Here is a 7,500-nt window from a genome sequence, read left to right as displayed (position 1 = left end):
TCTGCCGTCGTGGTCGTCCTCTTCGGCCGCCATTCAACGCTCAGCTCAGAACTGGCACGGACAAGGGGAATCCGACTGTCTAATTAAAACAAAGCATTGCGATGGCCCTCGCGGGTGTTGACGCAATGTGATTTCTGCCCAGTGCTCTGAATGTCAACGTGAAGAAATTCAAGCAAGCGCGGGTAAACGGCGGGAGTAACTATGACTCTCTTAAGGTAGCCAAATGCCTCGTCATCTAATTAGTGACGCGCATGAATGGATTAACGAGATTCCCGCTGTCCCTATCTACTCCCCCCAGGGGGTGGGGGCTTCGGTCCTCACTATGGGTATGGCGAACCCAGGGTGCCTGAGCTGGGTATGAGTAAGCGCTGCTCATATCCTAATACCGTAATCAACAGGTGTGCTTCAACGACCTCTGTAATGCGTGACAGAGGAACGTTGCACATCTGTTGACCGGGGACTTGGCTTTACCGCCCGGTCGCGAGATGGGGACCCTCTATATGGTCCCCCCCAATCCCAAGCTTGAGCCGTGCGGCCAGGGGATGCATGGTTGAGGGCAGTCAATCACTAGCACGAATGCTGATTTTTATTACTAAAATGTATTTTATTGCCTTCCCTCACTTAAGGGTGGTGCGCTGATGGGATGGCGTAATAGGCATAGGATCTTCTTTTCTCTCTATTTCATTTCTACTCTAATACTTCTTATTTTCCTTACTATCCTAAATTCTTTTCTATTCTATTTCTTTTCTATATTCTAGTTTATTTTTCGCTTCCTTCTTCCTGTGCTTGTTCGCTATTCTGTCAGCGATAAAACGCTGCCTGAGGGGTGAGGGGTAAGAACCAGATTGATGGACAAACAAATATTAGCCTCGGAAAATAAGGGAAAGGTGGAGGAAAGAAGAGGGAGTATGACTAGCGAAGGTAGTGACGATAAGCCAACTCGTCATCGTGATACCTCGCGGTCGCCGCTGAGAAGTAGTGCACAGCCAAAAGGCGAGAAAGGCGAGAAAACAAAAAAGGGTGGCGCAGTGTCCGATAAGGAGTTGAAAAGGCTCCTTAAGGAACAGAAGAAGGCGGAGCGCGAGAGAGGGAGGGAGAGATTAAGAATTGCTGAGGAGGAGGAGAGAAAAGAAGAAGCAGAAGCGGAGTTCCAGCGGCGGCGGTGGACGGGACGACTCAGCGGTGCAGCAACGAATGGATGTGGAGGTAAGTGAGAGTGCGAGTGCAAGTGCGAGTATGAATGTGAGTGCGGACGCGAACGTTGATGCTATGGCGAAGGCTGGTAGTCTGATGAATGAAGTGAAAGAGCTGATGATGAGTAAGGAATGCGTGAATGTTGCTGATGATGTCCTGAATTGTGTATCGGGAATGGACATGATTATAAAAAAGCTTGCGCTTGAGAATGCGATGTTGCGTGGTAGATTGGATGAACGAGTGAAGATGAATGAATATGTAAATAAAGTGACTGAATGTGTTAGTGTGGTGTGTGATGTGGTTGAGAAGATGAATAGGAACGTGGAGAGTGTGAATGAAATGTGTGAAAATGCGAAAGTTGGTATGTCTGAAATGACGAGAAGCGATGCTCCAAAAAAGAGCTTTGCGCTAATTGTCCGAGGAGCGAATGAGGAGTTGAGCGCGAGAGAAGTGAGACGTCGTATGAATGAAGCGATTGTGGATGAAGTGGATGTAAGAGTGAAGCGTGTGAGACCAGCGAAAGAAGGAGTGATTGTGGAGGCGGCGACGGATCGGGACCGGGGAATCCTTGCGTCCTGTTCCAATTTCGGAGAGGCGGGACTACGGGTCGAAAGACCCAAGGTCATGGATCCCCGGGTCCTGATCTTCGACGTGCCGAACCGTATGACTGATGGTGAGTTATTGACAAGCGTGTATGAAAAGAGTTTGAAAATGTGATTGCGTTGGATGAATTTGATAAGAGGTGTAAAGTTGTGAGTCGGATAGGAAAGAATGTTTCAAACGTGGATGGTGTAGCGAATGTAATTGTGCAGCTGCCATTAGTATGCAAGAATAAGTTAGTGAGTGATGAAGAGTGTATGTAGGGTGGATGTCCTTTAGGGTGAAAGTGTTTGAGAGAGTGGCAATGTGTTTTGGATGCCATGGGTATGGTCATAGATTGAGTGAATGTAAAGTTGAGCGTAAATGTTTTAAGTGTGGTAAGCCCGGACATGTTGGTGCGGCCTGTAAGGCCCCGGACGACTGCCCCAACTGTCAGGCGAAGGGGCTGCCCTCTAGGGGGCATAAAGCCACTTCGCCGGACTGCCCGGAGTACGTATGGAGATTAAATGTGCTGCGTGCAAGAGTCAATAATGGCTAGTGACGCAGCGCGAATTGGTATGAAGTTAGAGGTCCTGCAGTTAAACTGCAATGGTGCGTATGGGGCTATGATTGATATTAGTCAATATGTTATGGAGGAGCACATCCAAGTATGTCTCCTTCAGGAGCCTTATAATAATTTTGGCAGGGTTTGCGGTTTAACTGCGGGACCTAGGGTGTTTGCGAGTGTGTCTGGGAAAGCGTGTGTTGCTGTGTTTGATTCTGATTATGTATGTATGGTTATGAATGAAGTTGCTTTTGATGATGGTGTGTGTGTTTGGATAAAGGTGCGATTGGTGAGGTGTATGTTGTGTCTTTGTACTGTAAGCCGAATGGTAAAATGGATGAATGTGTTGAATACTTGAATAGTGTGTTGCGAATGGTAGATGGTAAGCGTGTGTTGATTGGTATGGATGCGAATGCCGCCTCCGACCTTTGGCACAGTAAGGCCTTAGGTCGGAGTTGGCGAACTTTGAATAGGGGTGAAAGGTTGACTGATTGGATATTGTGGAGGGACGTGTCTGTGTTGAACGAGCCGTCGCCCATCTATTCATATAGTGGGCCGACTGGCCAGAGCGACATAGATGTGTCCCTCTACAAGGGAAGTGATTGCTTGTTTGAATGGGATGTTCTGGATGATATAGGTATGAGTGATCACAATGTGATAAGAATAAAAATGATTGTGAATGTGAGTGAGAATGAGACGCAAGTGATTGAGCTGAAAAAATGGAATGACAAGGAGTGTGATTGGAGTAAGTATGAGATCCTCATTGAGTCCTTTGCCTCTGGCTTCGGGTATAACTTGTACTCGGAGCTTGGAGCGGAGGATAAGATGAGGAAAATGTATGAATGGATTGAGGAAGCAAATGATGAGTGTATGAAAAGAGTATGTCGGCGTGAAAGGAATCAAGTATTGTGGTGGAATGAAAGTTTAGAACAAAAGAGGAAGGATGTAAGAAGAATGAGAAAGAGTTACCAGAATGAAAGAAGAAGAACGGGTGATTTGGATAGGAGTAAATGGAATGAATGGAAGAATTGTGCGAGAGAGTATAAGAAAATGATGAAGGATGCGAAAGAGAATGATTGGCGTGAGTATGTGAGTATGGAAGGTTCCAGGAATCCCTGGAACCATGTGTATAAGTTATGTATGGGTAAGCTTGATAGGTATGGTTTGGCTGGGTTGAAAAGGAATGGAAGGTTTACGAGAACATGGTAGAGAGTGCGAATGTGTTGATGAATGATTTCTTCCCACCAGTGGTTGGGGGTCCTGTCGACATTGAAGGTGACGATGGGGCGCCTGACCCCTTGGTTGGGGAGAATGTAATGAATGGATTTGGTGTGGATGAGCTTGAAAGTGCGGTGAGAAAGACGAAACTGGGGAAGGCACCAGGGTAGATGGGTTGACGAATGTGATGCTGAGGCATGTATACAATGCAGTGCCTCAGTTTATGAAAGGTTTGTATGATTCTTGTTTGAATGAGGGTGTCTTTCCCAAGGAGTGGAAGAAAGCTAGAGTGGTTGCGTTATTAAAGGGTGCAAGTAAGCCAAGATCGGACCCGGACTCTTATAGACCTATCAGTCTCTTAAGTGGTCTGGGTAAGATCTTGGAGCGAATGATGGTTGAGCGATTGTTAAGATGTATGGATGGAAAATGGAATGAGTGTCAGTATGGTTTTATGAAAGGTAGGAGTACAGAGGATGCATGGCTGAAATTGAAAGAGATAGTGAATGGATCTAGAAGTAAGTATGTGATTGGTATATTTGTGGATTTTAAGGGTGCGTTTAGTCATGTGTTGTGGGATGTTGTGTTGGAGAAATTGAGAAGTGAAGCTGGTTGTACGAATGAGGATTTGAATATGTGGAAAAGTTACTTTAATGAGCGAATGGCTAGTATGACAAATGGAATGGATGAGGTTGTGAGAATGGCTGAGCGAGGTTGCCCACAGGGATCTGTCTGCGGACCCTCTGTGTGGAATCTCGGTATGAATGAACTGTTGAATCTGTTGAATGAATTGGGAGTGAAAGTGATAGCGTTTGCGGATGATTTGGTTGTGATTGTGGAGGGTGATACAAGAAATGCAGTGGAAGGTAGAGCGAGTGTTGTTATGGTGCCAGTGTATGAATGGGGAAAGAAAATAGGCGTGGATGTGAATGATAGGAAGACGGTGTGTATGGTTTGAAAGGTGGACTGCAAATGATGAACAGACGTGTGTATGTGGAATTAAATGAGGATGATGTAAGAATGTTAAAGTTTGTTGAGAGTTTTGAATATTTGGGTGTGCTAGTAAGTGTAGATATGAAATATAGAGAGCATGTGAAACGAATGAGACAGAAAGTGAATGGTGTTATGGGTATGTTGCGTAGAGTGTTAAGGAAAGATTGGGGTTTGAAAAGGTGTGTGATGAAAACTGTATGAATGCGATGATGGTGCCTGCGATTATGTATTGTGCGATTGTTTGGTATGAATTGTTAACGTTGGGTGGTGTACGTGATGAGTTGAATAGATGTCAGCGTGTTTGTTTGTATGCGTGTACTCGAGTGTGTCGGACTGTCTCCACGGTGGCGATGCAGGTTATTTATGGATCGCTTCCGTGGGACATTGAATGTAAGAGAAGAGCGAATTGGTATAAGGTGAGAAAGAGTGTTGCAATGAATGAGATTGATCTAGTGGCTGATAATGAAATGAATGAAGATATGGATGAGACTGAGAGGAAGGAATTAGTGACTGAGAAAGCAAATGATGTGTGGCAGGAAAGATGGAATGATTGTACGAAAGGAAGAGTTACGTATGAATGGATAAGAGATGTTAGGTTTGTTGGTAAATGCAAGGGGTTTGATCCAGGTCTGAAGGTAAGCTACTTACTGACGGGACACGGGAGTCTTAACGCCTTTCTTCACTCGAGGAATTTGGCGGACTCCCCGTCCTGTCCGTGTGGCTTTGCGAATGAGGATTGGATACATGTGCTGTGTGATTGCGATATGTATGCGAGATTTAGAGATTTGGAGGGTATGAATGTAACTGGAAGACCTGGAGAATGGAGTGTGAGTGATGTTTTAAGTAAGAAAGAATTTTATGACTGTCTGTGTGAATTTGCGGAGCGTGCGTTTAAGCTGAGAGCTTGGGTAATTGCGAACGAGTAAGTATGAATGTGAAAGTGTGAATGATTAATGTATGATTGTGTACAAGTGGTGTTGTCCCGTCTGCTGCGACCGAAGACAGAATTGCCGAGAGGACTGTTTCTCTACTTGCCCGCCGGTGCAGGGAATGGTGAGATTCCCAACCGGTACTCATACCAGAGTATAAACGGTACCACGGGGACCGGATGCCCGGGAGACCTTTAGTCTCCTACCGGTCATTGGGTTGGACTCGTGGTGGCAGTGGTTAACAGCCTACATCGCTTGAGGCTAGAGGAGTTCTTGGGAGAGGGCGGTCTATTGGGTGCTTTCGCGCCATCAGGATCGCCCACTCTCACCCTCCTCGACGTGTGAGTTTGCGGTCCTCAACTCGGGTAGCGGCCTGCATAGCCGTTAGGGATTGGAAAGGTCCCGGCCCAAACCGAGGGTCCGCAATGGTTCTTACCGGCCTTGCGGAATCGGTAGGTGACCAGAACATCTTGGTTCACCGACGTTGGCCGAGCGTATCTCGGCCCCGTGTCCCATGGGGGACCGTGTGTGGGTATACCAGTATTGGGAGGTCCTGCACGTAAAACTTAAAAGGCGATGTCCCTATCTACTTCCCCCAGGGAGAGAGGTGTATTGCCTCTCCACGGGAACTAGCGATCCGGGGTACCTGAGCTGGCAGAGCTGTGTCGCCCGGCGGGCGTCCCAAAAGTCAAATGGTGTCAAAGTGAAGAAGCCGACCGACAATGGATAAAGGACGTTGGCATTGAGGGAAGGCCTTTAAGAGTTACCTTGATAAGTCAGACTGACAAGGTCCAGGTCACAGAGAGCCCTGTTGAATCAAACTGGACTCTTGGAATGGTAGAGTGCTTGTGCGTCCCAGAATGAGGATACAGAATAGAAACGGGGTTTGATGTCCCGGCTGGCGTATAGTACACAGGCCCGGGTCAGTCTAGCCAACAACGACCTGGCTGCCTGACCATGCGTCGAAATGCGACGGTGTATCAGTGACGTGTGGCGCACGTACTAGGCCCTGCTGCACCGAATCGGGGGATATTCCGAGGTCCGCTGGCTACCCTAAGCACTCATATCCTGAACAAGATGAGGTTGACAAAACTTGACTCTGAAATTGATACCTCGAAGTCTGATGGACAAAGTTGGCTCATCCCTCAAAAACCAAATATCATGCAAAATGACAAAGACAATGGAAAATAGTCTCAAAACATCACCAACGAATCCGGGTTCCTAGACCCGAACGATGTTGAAATGTGCACACTTAGTCGTGCGGAGAAAAGAAGGCTGAGTACTTCTTCAGCAAAGCAGTCGAACACAGAGTCAAGTGACTCAACAGCATCCGAGGCTCGCTCCAAAGATGCAAACTCTGCTAAGAAGAAAGAAAAAGCAAGATCGAAAGCTGTTGAGGGAGAGTTCAAGCCCGAAGAAAGCTGAGAACACAAACCTTCGGAGAAGAAGTCAGAAGACATATCAGTCGATGACACTGCTTATTCAGAAGCCGAGAAAAAGGCAGAAGAAGAAGCAAAATTGAAGGAAGAGAAAAGAGAGCAGAACCTCAGACTGCGGGCGAAAGCAGCCAAGAGGTCTCTCTTAGATCTATTGAAAAAATCTCCGGAGGTATCGAAGGAACTGAGCAGTGAAATAATGGAAGAGGTGAAACACTCTCTGAAATTGTTAACAAGCTCTTATGTGAAAACAGCTTTCTGAAAGGCGCACTCTCCGGAAAACAAGGAGATGAGACGAAACTTGAACGTGTGGTCAAGAAGGTCTCAACGAAAGACCTCAAACCCCAATGACGAAGACGTATGCTGGCATGGCTAGTAGTCCTAACCAGGAAACCCAAACCAGTGTCGAACTTGAGTGGTTCTGCCAGAAGGCACCACAACTCGTCAAGGTGGCGATTATCAAGCCCCTGAAGATCGAAAGGACGAGACAGTGAACAAACTAAGAAGCGAGTACTTTCGCTGGTCACCCAGCAAAGGAAACTTCAAGTACGAGGGGTTAGAATGATTGCGTGATGGAGATTGCCGTGGG

The 7,500-nt window shown here is 46.7% G+C and overlaps 1 pseudogene; it reads left to right on the top strand.

The window, feature by feature from the left end:
- The window catches only part of LOC122507273, a 2,830-nt pseudogene extending 2,502 nt beyond the window's left edge, over positions 1–328 (top strand).
- The last annotated feature ends 7,172 nt before the right edge of the window (positions 329–7,500 follow it).

The sequence above is a fragment of the Leptopilina heterotoma genome, unplaced genomic scaffold, assembly GCF_015476425.1.
Source record: "Leptopilina heterotoma isolate Lh14 unplaced genomic scaffold, ASM1547642v1 Lhet_456, whole genome shotgun sequence".
NCBI classification, from domain to species: domain Eukaryota; kingdom Metazoa; phylum Arthropoda; class Insecta; order Hymenoptera; family Figitidae; genus Leptopilina; species Leptopilina heterotoma.
This window is presented reverse-complemented; position numbering and strand designations above follow the sequence as displayed.